The following is a 15,983-nucleotide window of genomic DNA, read 5'->3' as shown; positions in this document are numbered from 1 at the left end:
TTTAGTGGTATAAGATTAAGAGGGCAGCTGGCTTATTTACCTCTTGTAGTCTCTTGTCCCAAAGATTTAAACTATACCTTGTATATAGAACTCCTGTGTATATATATATACCTGTATACAGAACTCAATTTTAACTTTTGAGATGAAAGTATTTACTAAAATAAAAAAGAAGTCTAGCTGGATTACTAACTTTTTCCTTCTAGGTGATGAAAGATTTTAAGGATATATTTAGTAAGTGTAAAATACTAATAATTAACTTCAAGAAATAAATTACTTTGTCTTAGTGGAATACATTTGTATTAAAGCATAAGAGAGCTTCCCCGGTGGCAGTCGTGAGGAACCCACCTCCCAGTTCAGGAGACATGAGACCCAGGTTCAGTCCATGAGTAGGGAGATCCCTGGAGGAGGGCAGGGCAGCGCACTGCAGTATTATTGCCTGGAGAATTCCCGGGATGGAGGAGCCTGGCAGACGGCAGTCCATAGGGGCGTAGAGAGCTGGAGACACTGGAGTGACCTAGCACACAAAGCCTAAAGGGACGCTAAGATAATCTCTCTTTCCCGACAGGTAATGAAAGCATTGTGGCTTGTAGCAAGTTTTATCGCATATCATTGTCAAACAGATCTAGAAGACATAAAAGTGTGTTTTGCATTATCCGTTAATATTTTCCTATTGCCTTTTTCTATAAATGCACATAATGTATATTAAAAGAAGTTAGATAAATAAAATACTTTTGGTAACCTTATGCATATAGATGAAACATTTTTTGTCATGGAATTTAAAAGCTAAGTAAGTAAAAAAAGTTAAATTTTAAATGGTAAAAATGGGAAATCAGAAATTGAATTTTAGCCTCTAGCCAAAATAGAATAATAGAGATTAGATTTACACAATGCAGCTAAATTTTAAAAAGATACAAAATACTTGAAATAGTTTTCAAATACTGAATTTTTAAAAATAAACTCAACTTGGAATTCTTTACCTAGAGAAAATATCTTTAAAAATGAAAAGTAAAACTTCAGACCTAGAAAGGTTGAAAGAATTTATCACAAGCTAACTTTTACCCTAGAGGAAACATTAAAAGTACCAGATAGAAATCTGTTTCTATGCAAAGGAATGAAGAGCAACAAAAATGGTAAATATGTGAACAAATATAAGGCCTTTTCCCCCCACTTATTTTAAATTATCTTTAAAGGGCAGCAGACTATTTAAAGCAAAAATAATAACAATGTATTATGTGGTTAACATATACAATGTTAATTATGTAAAGTGAGGTGTCTGACAAGAGTATCTATCTTCAAGGGTGGGAGGAGGGAAATGAAAGTATACTACTCTAAGGTTCTTTAACTGTGAAACAGAGTACTACCTGAAAGTAGGATGCTACAAGCTGAAAATGTGTACTGTAAACTCCAAAGTAACCACAAAAGAAAAACAGTTCTAGTTAGTAAATCAACAAAGATGATAAAATGTAGCCATTAAAAAAATCCAAAGGAAGCAAAGAAAAGAACAAGGGGCAAAGAATAAATGGGACCATAGAAAATAAACAGTAAAATGGTAGATTTAAGAGCAGTATCAATGATTACATTAAGTGTAAATTATCAAATACCCTTATGAAATTGAATTTTTTATCCATCTGTTTACTAAGTCAATGAAATCCACTTTAAATATGAAGATACAAATAGTTTAAATTAAAAAAGTTGAAGTAAAGAGTTAGTACATATAATGAACTGAATGGAAATGAAAGCAAATTATCATATTTTGTGGGAATCAGCTAAGCAGTACTTACAGGGAAATTTATATCATTAAATATCTGTATTAGAAAAGGAAAAGGCTCAATAGCTTCAGCTTCCACCTTAAGTTAGGAAAACAGCAAGTAAAAACCACAAAGAAGCAAATGATAAAAGATTATGAGAATACAATGCAAAACAAAAGTCAACTGAGGAAGTCAGTGAAAGTAAAAGCTACTGCTTTGAGATCAAACCTTTAGCTAACCAGTTGAGAAACAAACAAAAAACCCTAAATTACCGGTATCATGAATGAAAGAAGTGACATCACTATGGAGATGTGCTGCTGCTGCTGCTAAGTCGTGTCAGTCGTGTCCGACTGTGCGGCCCCATAGACAGCAGCCCACCAGGCTCCTCCGTCCCCGGGATTCTCCAGGCAAGAACACTGGAGTGGGTTGCCATTTCCTTCTCCATTGCGTGAAAGTGAAAAGTCAAAGTGAAGTCGCTCAGTCGTGTCCGACTCTTTGTGACCCATGGACTGCAGCCTACCAGGCTCCTCTGTCAATGGGATTTTCCAGGCAAGAGTACTGGAGTGGGGTGCCATTGCCTTCTCCAGAGATGTGCTACTCAGGTATAAATTTGATAAAAGTTATGTATGACCTATACTCCAAATTCTACAAAATATTACTGAGAGAATGTAAACCTAAGTAAATGATATGCCAGGTTCATAGACTGAAAGGCTCAACATTGTTAAATATCAGTTTTTCCCATATTGATTTTCCAATTCAATGTAATAATAAAAATTAGCAGAAACTATTTTTCTCTTCAGCTATGTCTAATTTAGCATTTACCTAATCTGGTAAGTATTTAATATCATCTATTATATTTTTCATCCTAGAATTTCCATTTTGTTATTTTTTAGTTTCTAATTCTCAGTGAAATATCCCTTAAGTATATTGATTTTAGTTTTTTTTTTAATTTAAGATAAATGAATTTTTTTTGATAACCTATACTGAAACAAAACTAGAAAAAAGTTGTGAAGTACATAACATGTGTGTATGTTTATCACATAATTAATTTGAATTTATCTTGAGAAAACAAGAACATTAAACAACTCTATTAGTTTAAATCACCACATTAAGGATCATCTCAACGGATCAGAAAGGTATCTGATAAAAGTTATTAATAATTCATGGTAATCTTGTAAACTGAATAGAAGAAACTTTCTTTATCCTGAGAAAATATATCAGAAACCTGCTGCAAATATTTTGTTTTGTTTTTTAATTGAGATATAGTTGATTTTCAATAGTATGTGTTTCAGGTGTGCAATATAGTCATTCATAATTTTCAAAGATTATACTTCATTTACAGTTATAAAATATTAGTTATATTCCCTGTGCTATACAGTGTTTCCTTGTAGCTTGTTTATTTCTTAGTTCAGATCAGTCAATCAGTCATGTTCAACTCTTTGCGACTCCATGGACTGCAGCACGCCAGGGTTCGCTGTTCATCACCAACTCCCAAAACTTGCTCAAACTCTTGTCCATCAAGTCAGTGATGCCATCCAACCATCTCATCCTCTGTTGTCCCCTTCTGCCTTCAATCTTTCCCAGGATCAGGGTCTTTTCCAGTGAGTCAGTTCTGTGCATCATGTGGCCAATGTATTGGAGTTTCAGCTTCAGCATCAGTCCTTCCAATGAATATTCAGGACTCATTTCCTTTAGGATTGACTGGTTTGATCTTGCAGTCCAAGAGATTTTCAAAGAGTCTTCTCCAACACCATAGTTCAAAAGCATCAATTCTTTGGTGCTCAGCTTTCTTTATAGTCCAACTCACATCCATACATGACTACTGGAAAAACCATAACTTTAGCTAGACGGACCTTTGTCGGAAAAGTAACAATCTTTGCTTTTTAATATGCTGTCTAGGTTGGTCATAACTTTTCTTCCAAGGAGTAAGTGTCTTTTAATTTCATGGCTGCAGTCACTATCTGCAGTGTTTTTGGAGCCCAGGAAAATAAAGTCTGTCACTGTTTCCATTGTTTCCCTATCTATTTGCCATGAAGTGATGGGACTGGATGTCATGATCTTAGTTTTTTGAAGGTTGAGTTTTAAGCCAGCTTTTACACTCTCCTCTTTGACTTTCATCAAGAGGCTCTTTAGTTCTTCACTTTCTCCCATAGGGTGGTGTCATCTGCTTATCTGAGGTTATTGATATTTCTGGGAATCTTGATTCCAGCTTGTGCTTTATCCAGCCCAGCATTTCTCATGATGTACTCTCCATGTAAGTTAAATAAGCAGGATGACAATATACAGCCTTGTACTCCTTTCCCAACTTGGAACCAGTCTGTTGTTCCATGTCCGGTTCTAACTGTTGCTTCTTGACCTGCATACAGATTTCTCAGGAGGCAGATCAGGTGGTCTGGTGTTCTCATCTCTTGAATTTTCCACAGTTTGTTGTGATCCACACATCTATGCTATTTTATACATAGCAGTTTGTAACTCTTAATCCCCTGTGCCTATCTTACTCTTCCTTAGTTATTTGCAAGTCTGGGTCTGATAACTAATAATCTGGATATCCTGTGCTTTTGTTTCTATTTTACATTATTTCAGTTTTTGGTCACATTGTGTCATCTGTTCTTCTTGAATATTTCTTTATTGAGTGAGTGATCTCATAAAAAATTGTAGGAATTCTTTGAGTCTCAGTGCTATTATCGTCTGTCTGAGAAGTTTTACCTCCACTGTGGCAAGCAGCCAGGCTAGGGGAATGAGCATGCCCATGGCACCTTAATGCAATCAGGGATTGAGGTGCTTCCTAGTTGAGTTGAAATTTCTGGTTTATTCTCATGTTAAAGGTTTAACCCTTCAGAGTTCCAAACAAACTCTGGAGTTCGACAGGATTGTCCTACTTGGCAAGTCATGAACTCTGATTTTTATCTCTCCAACTCTTCTTTTCAAGTTCTGCTTCTTACCTTATATCAATAAGGTTTAGATGTATTAGTTTGCAGTGGAAGTTACAATGCCAGACAAGTTAATACTGTAGATAATCACTGTATATTTCTAGTAAAGAATTATTTTATATATTAAATGATCAAGTTCCACATATTTATCTTAGATGGAGCTCTTAAAGCCTACAGAGACAAAAAAAGAGGTAGTCTGTTCAGACTTAGATTATTTGTGGGAAAATCAAGGATGTAGCTATGGAAACTATTTAGAAATGCTGAAAGGAAAAAAAAAAAAGGTAGTTTGGTAGACCCAATACTTAAAATGTGCCCTGAGAATTTCCAAGATTCTTTTGGAGGCCTGTGAGGTCAAAATTATTATAGTACTTAAAACATTGTCTTTTTCATTCTTATTTTCTCATGAGCTTAAAGTGACGTTTTCTAGTATGGTTACATCACTGTCTTGACACCTAATCAAAGGGGTTCTTGTTTATTCTTGTACTTTCTAGAATTTTTCAAAGGTAGCTGTTTGGAATCTTCAATAATTTTTAATAGTACAAAAGGTACCTGATACTAAGAAAATTTAGGACCTGCGGTATGCCTTTTCAAGTGGTATAAAGGACACTTAAGAAGCTTAAGGGCATGGTCTCACGTGAGTCTGATATGCACTTATTAACAACAGTAATTAAGCTGGGAGAGAGAGAAGCATGTCTGGAAAATAACTATGGGTAGAACATAATTGTGGGTATTTTGGTTCACTGAGTAGACTGGTATCAAATGCATAAACATTTACAAAGTGTTTTAAATGGTAGATTCAGCAAAAGCACTGCTGCCCCCTAGGACTAAAAGAGTGGAGTGAGGCTTTTCAAAAATATAAAAAATTATCTAAGTCCTCAACTTTGTAATGCAGGAGGCAGGCTGAGAAAGTCACTCAAGTTGCCAAAATGACCCATCTTCCAAAGCCCTTTTCAGAAATGATTGAAGTGAAGAAAAACAAAGAACATCTTGAAAAGCAGTCAGAAACGTGGGGAACAGTGGATTTGGGGGACACCCCTAGGGGGCAGAGCGCAGGTCTAATTAAGAAACATTTCCCATCCATAGAGCACCTGTGGCCTACCTGGATTTCAGAGTTGCTGTGGGTCAGTGACTGCTGGGCGTCTCCCATTCTTCGAAAATAGGAGTGTTTATTGCGGTTATCCTGTCCTAGTTTCTCTGTTTGTAGGCTCTCTCTGTGTATGTACACCTCAGGAGTAGCTCATGCTTCTGTTTATTGTTCTCTTAAATAAAGAACAGTGCATTGTTCTTATGATGAAACACATCTGAATATGGTGTAGATTGTGTGCATGCTAAGTCACTTCATGTCCAGCTCTTTGCAACCCTATGGACCATAGCCTGCCAGACTCCTCTGTTCATGGGATTCTCCAGGCAAAAATGCTGGAGTGGGTTGCCATGCCCTCCTCCAGGGGATCTTCCTGACCCACGAATTCGAACCTCATCTCTTATGTCTCCTGCATTGGCAGGCGGGTCCTTTACCACTAGCGCCACCTGGGAAGAGCCTAGTGCAGATTAAAAATCTTAAACAGCCTGATGCTGTGATTGAATGTGACTTTTAGAGTCCTGGGATTGGGGTGAGCATATATTGCATTTGGGAAGAAAATGAATTGCTGTGGCCTGGAGGCCAGAGTGTGGTGTGTTGCATTTTTGTCACCAGTCCTAAATCCCAAGCTGTAGTCCTGCCCTTTGCCCTTTGACATTGCAGTTCTTTCTGCTAAAGAGGTGGAATATGTTTCCCCTCCTTGTGACTGCGTTTGGCCTTGTGGCTTGATTTGGCCAATAAAGCAGAAATGATGGTGTGCCAGTTCCAAACCCAGGCTTTCAGAGCTCTCGCTTATTTCCACTTGCTCTCTTGTACCCCTGACATGGACCTTAAAAAACAAAACTAAACACAGAAAGCTACCCAGGCCAGCTGCTGGTCCCAAGAAAGCTGAGATGCAGAGCTGTCTCAACCAAGCTGCTCAGCCAATCGCAGCTTAATCCAGCCCAGTAGACCCTTAGATTTCTGGGAACAAACGCCTATCATGGTATGCCATTGGGAGTTTCTCGGTTGTTTATTATGCAGCAATAGATAACTGATAAACATCTTGGCTCACCTTTATTCCAGCTGCTGTGATTTGGAGCTTCTTCATACTTTGCTGAGATTTATTACAGGAGCCTCTTAATTAGACCTTGGGTGTTCTTCTGTTCTTACCTGTTGTATACACTTCTACTAGTGTTGTCCTCACCCAAAAGGCAAATCTCATTGTCCACAGAAAAAGACCACATGTAATCTTTGGCATGGCATCCTAATCCTTCCTGCTGCTCTGCACACCCTGCCCCAGATATTTCAGTCTCGGGCACCAGAAAGTACCATACCATTTCATAGATCTAGGCAACCACTTCCTCTGTTCTCTCTGCCTGACAAACCCCTACAGATCCTTCAGGACACTTATCACATGTCACCTCTTTTGTGACATTTTTCCATGACCCAAAGGCAATCATGCTCTCTTCCATGTGTCTAAAAATGAATTTCCTATCATTATAATTCTTAAAGAATTAAGATAGTCTGTTTCTAGGTCTCTCTCTTCACAGGCAGAGGTAGTTTTGGAAAACTTTCTGTAGATGCAATACCTGGTGTGATGCTTAAACTTCATAGAGGTTCAATATCATCTATTTGTATTCATTGCTGAATAATTGGAAAACGTAGGAATTGTTATAAATTATTTCTGTATGGTGTTTATGATATTTGCAGTAAACTGGAAATTTGGTTCATAACTCTTCCTTCTTTGCACATGTCAAATAATAGTATTTATAGTAGTAGGATACATTTATGAACATAGAAAAATCATAATAATGGTTGAAGATAGTTGACATGCCCTTGATGTGTAGATACTGTGGGTCCCTTTCAAGTGAAATCTGACAACCAGCTCACTTAAAATTAAAATGTCAAAAATCAATTATGCTTCATTTTGCATTCAGACAAATTGAACTTTTCAAAATTTGGTTTGAAGCACATCTTATGTCAAAAGACACCTACTATTATTTGAATACTAGTGATATGAGAGAACATTTTACTTCTCATTTTTTAAGATGATCTTACACACTAAATCTTTATCTTCCAAAAAAGAAACTGAAGAATATCTGGATGTCTAAATATTGCTATCATTATTGAACTCTCTTTAAATAGCAAAGTCATTGACTTTGGCAAAGAACAAAGTTGCCTAAATTTAACAGGGAACTGCTGAGATGTGGCCTACACAGAGAAGCTTGTACAAGAGAGGACTGGAGAGGAAGGTGGTCTAGATCATGAAGGCCTTTGTGTGACATGGCCAAGAGCTTATTTATCCAATAAGCAGGTATGTTTGCTGTAGATTATGGAATGAGGGGGCTGACTGCACTGTTTCTACTCTTCTTGTTAGAAAGTGTGCAGACTCTTAAGTGTGGCCACCGTCTTCAGCTTAGTTAGGTAAGTGTAACTGACACTCATTTTGTACTAGTTTGGCTTTGTAAGTTTGAAAGCAGAATAGCACATCCTCTGAGTGTGGGTGTGAGGTGATCTGAGTGGATATATAGGATGTCCCTTTTTGTGCTGTCCATGGGGTTCTCCATGCAAGAATCCTGGAGTGGGTTGCCATTGCCTTCTCCGGTGGACCATATTTTGTCAGAGCTCTTCACGCAGACCTGTCCATCTGGGGTGGCCCTGCGCAGCATGGCCCATAGCTTCGTTGAGTTACCCAAGCTTCTGTGGTGCAACAAAGCTGTGATCTAAGAAGGGAGTCATAGACTGCTGCAGAATTAATACTTTTGAATTGTGGTGCTTGAAAAGACTTGAGTCCCTTGGAAAGCAAGGGGATCAAACCAGTCAATCCTAAAGGAAATCATCCCTGAATATTCATTGAAAGGACTGTTGCCAAAGCTGAAACTCCAGTACTTGGCCACCTGATGTGAAGAGCCCTCTCTTTGGAAAAGACCCTGATGCTGGGAAAGATTGAAGGAAGGAGGAGAAGGGGATGACAGAGGATGAGATGGTTGGATGGCATCGCTGACTCAGTGGACGTGAGTTTGAGCAAATTCCAGGAGACCATGAAGGACAGGGGAGACTGGCATGCTGTAGTCCATGGAGTTGCAAAGAATCAGACATGACTTGGTGACTGGGCAACAACAACAACTGAAGTTTGATTTGTTGGGGTTTCTCTCAGGATTAGTGGTAGATAATACTCTCAGGCATTATCCCCATGTCTGGGCAACTCCCATGGGAGATTCCATTCTTGACTGTGCTTCAGGAGAGATGTTTCAACTGACAGGACTCACTTCTGCCCCCTCATCTTCAGTTTTTTCATCATTCATTCAGTGAATAGTAGTCATGTCCTATGTGCTAAGCACTGGGAATCATACTGAAGAGCACACTCATTGAGCAGAAAAAAACCAGATACATTAATAGAAACTGAATACTCACGTGCTAAGAGTGAGGAATGGGGTATATGCACAGGGCAGCAGAGAGAGGTGTAAGTTGCAATCTGAGAGCAGTGTCTGAGAGGCTTCCTAGAGGAAATAGGAGGAGAGCGCTGACCTGAGGATTACAGGCTAGTAAACACCTGGTGGACAGGGAGGAAGGCGTACCTCTAAGACAGGAGGCTGGAAATGGGTGTAGGACCTGCCAGGGCCACGCAGGGGAAGCAGGATGTGAATTGCAGTGATGAGCCCTGTCAGATCATCAGGAGGCTTGGGAGTATGCTGAGGTTCTAGGATTCTCTTTGGAGGAGCCAGTCAAGAGTTTTTAATCATGAATGTGACACAACCAGCTTTAGAATAATGATTCAGATCACAGTGAAGAGAATGGTTTTGAGTGAATTAGATTAAGGGCAGTGATGTTATTGTAGTTTTAGGGCTGCTATAACAAAATACCATGACTGGGTGGCTTAGGAATAACAGGAATGTATTTTCACAATTCTGGAGGATGGGACGTCCAAGATCAAGGACCAAATATGGTCCTGTTTTCTGGTGCATAGATAGTACCTTCTCACTGTATCCTAATGTGGGAGCAGAGGTGAAGGATCTCTCTGTGGTCTCTTTTATAAGAACACTAATCCTATTCAGGAAGGCTCGTCTCTCATGACTTATCACCTCCAAAAGCTTCCACTTCCTAACACCTTCACCTTGGGGGTTATGATTTCAATGTATGAATTTGGGGGGATGCAAATATTCAGATCATAGCATTCATCATTTAAGAGACTGTTCCATCTTCCAGGTAAGAAACACACCAGGCCTGAACTGTCAAAAGATTGGAAAACTATTTGGAGGATGAAATAAGCAGAGCTTGATCAAAAAGATAGTGGGTTTAAACTGGAATGCATCTAGAAGCTACCTGTTACACATTAAGTGGGCTATTGATTTGAGAAGGCTTTTTAAGGTTTAATAATTATCCTATAAGCCCTAATTTTCAAAGTGTTTTAAACATTAAAGCTATGAAGATAAATTTAATAGTTTCTAACATCTGTTGAACATCACCTCCTTTAATATCTATAGATGTCAGTTGCTGTGATTTGTTTTTGAATATGGACCCATCTTTTGTTTGAGAGATGGTCAGGAAGGAGTATTCCTTTCATATAGTGTTGTATTTTTCCCCCTAGTATTTTACTTCAGTGTTTCAATTCTATTTTCATAGCAATATAAATTTATAATTATCTTTGCCAGATTTTTGTACAGGGGATGTTAGCTTCTTAACAAAATTAGGTTGAGTTAAATACATTTATCTAGTCTAGCATACCAGTTAGATTAAAAATAATGTTATAAAGTGACATTTTATACCATATATGTTTATTATGGTGGTTGTAAATTTATTTTATAAGCATGATGAACAGTCTTTTTATGCCAATCTTTATAACTTGAAGCATAATATCTTTATTTTAAATTATTGCAGTGGCTCTGAATCTCTTCTTTGTTTTTATTATATATAAATTGACCATATCAGTCACAGCAATGACTTATTTGATGCTGGGTCATCAACTTCCTGTGATAGAATTAATCCTATGAGAACACTGACTCAGAGAGCAGAGGCGAGGAAGGATTGCAGCAGGATAGGTTTGGACTCTTTCGTGTGCTGCTGTGTATTGTATGGTAAGTATGCTCTTCTGTTTGTTTGTTTTTTTAATGGTTGCATTTTGATCCTTAAAACTGCTGTCCTTTTTTTTTCTTTCATCTGAAAGCAACAAACTAAAAGCCACAGAAACTGCTAAGAATGGAAGCCTAAGGCAGGGGTGGGGGTGGGAAGTGGCACACTCTATTGTGAAGTAGAGCAAATCAAATTAAAGCATTCAATAGTCAGTCACTTTATTGGGGAATTGGCTACAAGAGCATTTAAATTTTGTTCTAACCAATATATTCTTTTAATCATTCATTTATTATTTAAGTCATTTAGGAAAATAAGTAAGAAACACATAGCAACAACAAAAACATCTTCAGTAGCATAGAATGTATATTCGTTTCTATTTATGCATAAAAAATTGCCACAAATTAACAGCTTCAAGCAATCCACAATTTATTGTCATGTGTCTGACATGGCGCAACTGGTTTCTCTGCTCAGGGTATTACAGGGCGATAATCAAGGTGATGGCTAGGGCTGCATTCTCATCAAGAATGGCTTGACTGGGGAAGAATTCATTTCCAAGGTCACTCAGGCTGTTGGCAGCATTTGTTTTCTTGTGGCCACATGCCTAAAGCCCCCACTTTTCACGGGCCATCACTTGCTGGCTGCCCAAAGTTCTTTATTACCATCTCTGCCATGGCTGCTTCATTATCCTCACAAGTGAAGTTTCTTGCTTCACAGAACATCCAGTCTCTCTTTTGAGGGATTTCACCTGAATAAGTCAGTTCCTCCCTCCTGCAACCTGAATAATTTCCCTGCTAATTGGTCAACACCAACTGACTTAGGACGTTAATTTCTTTGGCAAGATTTCTTCACCTTCACTGTGTTGTTTTGGGTCCAAGTAAGTCACAGGTTCCAGCCACACTCAACGGTAAGGGATTTACACAGTGAGAACACTAGGGAGCAGTGTTCTGGGGAGTTACGCACTCTGGCCTCCCTAGACTCTTTCCACCAGAGAGTTTCATCTTACCACACATTTCTCATATCAATGTTTTATTAGAAAGCTATACTTTTATCTTTTAGAGTGAGGGAAAGGGGCAGTTTTTCAAGACTGTGGTTGTCAGCTGTATAGCTGTATCGTGGGCTTTAAATTTAGAATCTCACCTTCCAGTCTTACCCTCTCAAGCCCTGGGTACCAGTGTGGGCCACTTGCTGCTCCCAAACATGTCACTGTCTTTCATCACAATTTATTACTGTTCAATGCTTATCTCTGAAAACCTCTCCTTTCCCATTCTTACTCATTTTTCAAGACCTAGCTAAATGTACACATTCTGTAGTAGAGTTTTGATGACTTTCTTAGAGAAAACATCTCTGTTCCCATGATAATTTTTAGAAGCCTTTTTCATATGAACTTTTATCTGGAGTTGCAGCTTTTTCCTTGCTTTCCTTATATCTTTTTCCTTGCTTTCTTTGTATCACAAATTATGGCTTACTCTTTTCTGTATCTCTAATCCCTTATCTCTAGTACAGGACTTGATCCCTGTAGGGGAGTACAGTAGGTACTCCCTGGATTAAACTTAATGAGTGAAAAGTGAAAATGAACTAGAGTAAGTAGTAAAATAATTGTAGAAAAATAGGGTAAGAGAAAACAAGAAAACAGTAGTGTGGACAGACTACAATGGCGTAATTTTTACTGGTTTTTATCAGAACGTGAGGATGGGAATGTGAAGGCACATAGTTGTGCATAAGTCTACAAAAGTCAGATGATGGAGGGTCTTGAAATTTCCAGGCTAGAAAATGTGGAGTTCATGGAACTTTAAATCTAGTGAGGAATAAACACAGTCTCACATACACTTTAATTTCAAGTTGTGTAAAGCGCCATAGAGGAAATGTACAGTATGTTAAAATGACAGTTGGCAAGGAGAGCTGGTCCAGCAGAAGTCTACCGAGCAGGTCGCCTTTGAGTGAGACCTGAAAGCTGAGCAGGAGAAAAGGAAAAGGTGAAGGGTGAGCGGTAAAGAGTGGTGAGTCGGGCTGAAGGGGAAATCCAGAATCGGTCCTGCAGAGCTCTGCAGCCCACATTACCCTTTTGGTCTTTATCCTATGAGCAACGGGAGGAAATCGAAAAATTTAACACAAGGTAGGTTTGAAATGCGGGCTTCCCTGGGGGCTCTGATGGTAAGGAATCTGCCTGCAATGTGGGAGAGCTGGGTTTCACCCCTGACTTGGGAAGATCCCCTGGAGGAGGGCCTGACAACCCACTGCAGTAGGAGAATCCCCATGGACAGAGGGGCCCCGGGGCGGGGGCGGGGGTACAGTCCATGGTGTCACGAAGAGTTGGACTCAACTGAGCGACTAAGCACAGCATAGCACAGGCTTGAAGTGGGGATCAGAGAACGAGAGAAGGAGGGAGATGATTTGTCTTTTTAAAAGATTCCCTGGATAATGGAGTAAAAGAGGTTAAGAACAGAGGCAGATCTAGTCAGGCGGCCTTTCAATGGCGCAGAGTGGAGGCCACAGCAATCTGATCTCGGCAATGCAGAGGAGCTTGAGAGGACTGGACAGGTTTCAGATCTATCATGGAGACGCAGTTCACAGGAGTTGGATATGGGAAGTGAAGGAGAGGAAAATGTTCCTAGCTTCCTTGGATAGATAAATGGTGGTACCCAGAAAGAATAGTGGAATATGGACACATTTGGGGATGTCAGAGACCATGAAGTCTGCTTTGGAAATGTCGAGGTGTTTGTGTTATATGGCCTGATGGATACATATAGGTCTTAAGCTCAGAAGAGAAATCTGCATAAGAGATAATAAGGGTTCCTGTATATCTATGGTCAACTGGGTTTTTTGTTTTTGTTTTTTGTAGTATATTTTTCAAAGGATGGAATTTAAAAAATGTTTTTAATTATTTATTTTTAATTGGAGGTCAACTAATTTTTGGCAAAGATGCCAAGACCATTCAGTGGGGGAAAGAACAATCTCCTTAACAAATGGTTCTGGGACAGCTGGATATCCACACACAAAAGAATGGAGTTAGATTCCTATCTCGTGTTGTTTACAAAAATTAACTCAAAATGAGTACTCAGGAGACCTAAACTTAAGAGCTAAAACTTTAAAACTCTTTCTTCTGAAAGTATTGGGGCAAGTCTTCATGACCTTGGATTTGGAAATATATTTTTTCCTCTTTTAATGACTTCTTATATATGATACCAAAGCAAAGGCAGCAATAACAAAGAAGGATAATTTGGACTTCATCAACACTGAAAACTTCTGTGCATCAAAGAACACTATCACAAGAGTAAAATGTCAGCCTACAAAACTGGAGAAACGAATTGCAAATTCTATGTCTATTAAAGGTCTAGTATCCAGAATATATAAAGAGCTCTTACAACTCAAAAGCAAAGTGACAAACAACCCAATTTAAAAATGGACAAAGGATTAGAAAATGGACAAAGGACTAGAATAGACATTTTTTCCCAAGAAGATATATATATATATAAAGCTAAAAATCATATAAGATACTCAGTGTCATTATTCATTAGGCAAATGAAAATCAAAACCACAACACATGGTCCTTTGCATCCATCAGGATGGCCATAATTTTTAAAAAATGAAAATAACAAGTGTTGACCAAGATGTGGAGAAATTAGGACCCTCATACATTGCTGGTGAAAATATAAATTGGTGCAGCAATTTTGGAGAATAGTTTAGCAATCACTCAAGTTAGTAAGTTACCTGCTTTTCCAGGTAGCTCAGCTGGTAAAGAATCCACCTGCACTGCAGGAGGCCCTGGTTCAATTCCTGGGTCAGGAAGTCTCCCCGGAGAAGGGATAGGCTACCCACTCTAGCATTCTTGGGCTTCTCTGGTGGTGCAGACGGTAAAGAATCTGCCTGCAATGCGGGAAACCTGGATTCAATTCCTGGTTGGGAAGATACCATGGAGGAGGGCATGGAAACCCACTCTAGTAATCTTACCTGGAGAATCCCCATGGACAGAGGAAGCTGGGGGGCTACATGCACAGGGTCACAAAGAGTAGGACACGACTGAGCAACGAAGCACACAGTAAGTTGAACACAGAAAAAAACGGCCCAGCAGTTTCACTCCTACGTGTATACTGCCCCATCCTTAGGGGCTTTTTGGTTTGCTGGCTTTCTCTCTCCCTCTGTCAGTTGTTCCACTGCCTTGTCAGTATAGTCAGATGGCTGAGGTATCAGAATGTAGCATGTATTTCATTTACTAATAAAGTACATATTAAGAATCTACTGTGCACTAGTCCTGGATGTAAAAAGGAAAACAGATGAGTCATGATCTCAAATTTTTCTATTTTGAAGGTAGTGTTTAATTAGTGTCCAGTACTCTTTTTGATATTGCATAACAATTTTCTTGGCTACACTCAAATAAAAAATAAATGACATTTTTTATATGTATAATGTGAGGACTCAGAAGAGTTTAAGAATGAATCCCCCACGGACATAGAGTATGAATTTCAAGATTTAGTCAATGTTGTAGCCACATGTACTCATATTTGTTTCACATCTTGTAGTTATTGTTTATAGCACATACAGTGTGGTGTAACTTGTTATGGAGTCAGATAGCAGGTTCTTTCTGTTCATCCAAATTTTCCGGTCTTGAAGCTATTGATAATATTCTTTGAGACATTCAACTTGTTTTGCTTTCATAATGAATTTTTGGCTTATGAGTTTTCACTCTGTCCAGGTGTTCACCAGTCTGATGTCTGATTTGATATCTAGCATATGCAAGCATATTTCTACCTTCAAGGAGTAATGGATGACTTACTTCTGTGGTTCTTAACAATAGTGAGTGACAACTCACTCAGATTCCATCTTATTCAGAGAGTAAGCACTCATTTATTCAGTCAATTTATTTCTTCAATTTATTCTGTGACTCTAAGTCCACAGTCTTTTTTTTTTTTTGACATGGACCATTTTTAAAGTCTTTGTTGAATTTGTTACAGTATTGCTTCTGTTTTATGTGTTGGCAGGTGTTTTTTTGGCCAGGAAGCATGTGGGATCTTAGCTCCCCAACTAGAGATCAAACCTGCACCCCCTGCATTGAAAGGTGAGGTCTTAACCACTGGACCACCAGGGAAGTCCCTAAGTCCATCGTCTTTTATCTGAAACTGTTTGGGGCTTTGGAATTTATAATTTTTTGATTTAATAAAATTAAGAGCTTGTGCCTTA

At 38.7% G+C, this 15,983-nt stretch overlaps 1 long non-coding RNA gene across 1 annotated transcript; it reads left to right on the top strand.

Moving 5' to 3' along the window:
* The first annotated feature begins 10,980 nt into the window (after positions 1–10,980).
* LOC139030650 (uncharacterized) lies at positions 10,981–15,983 on the top strand. The gene is made up of 2 exons (XR_011483070.1): positions 10,981–15,638; positions 15,785–15,983. It is a non-coding gene; the product is annotated as an uncharacterized lncRNA (long non-coding RNA).

Source organism: Odocoileus virginianus, chromosome 23 (assembly GCF_023699985.2).
Source record: "Odocoileus virginianus isolate 20LAN1187 ecotype Illinois chromosome 23, Ovbor_1.2, whole genome shotgun sequence".
Classification (NCBI taxonomy): domain Eukaryota; kingdom Metazoa; phylum Chordata; class Mammalia; order Artiodactyla; family Cervidae; genus Odocoileus; species Odocoileus virginianus.
Note: the sequence above shows the minus strand (reverse complement) of the source record. Positions and strands in the feature narration are given on the sequence as shown.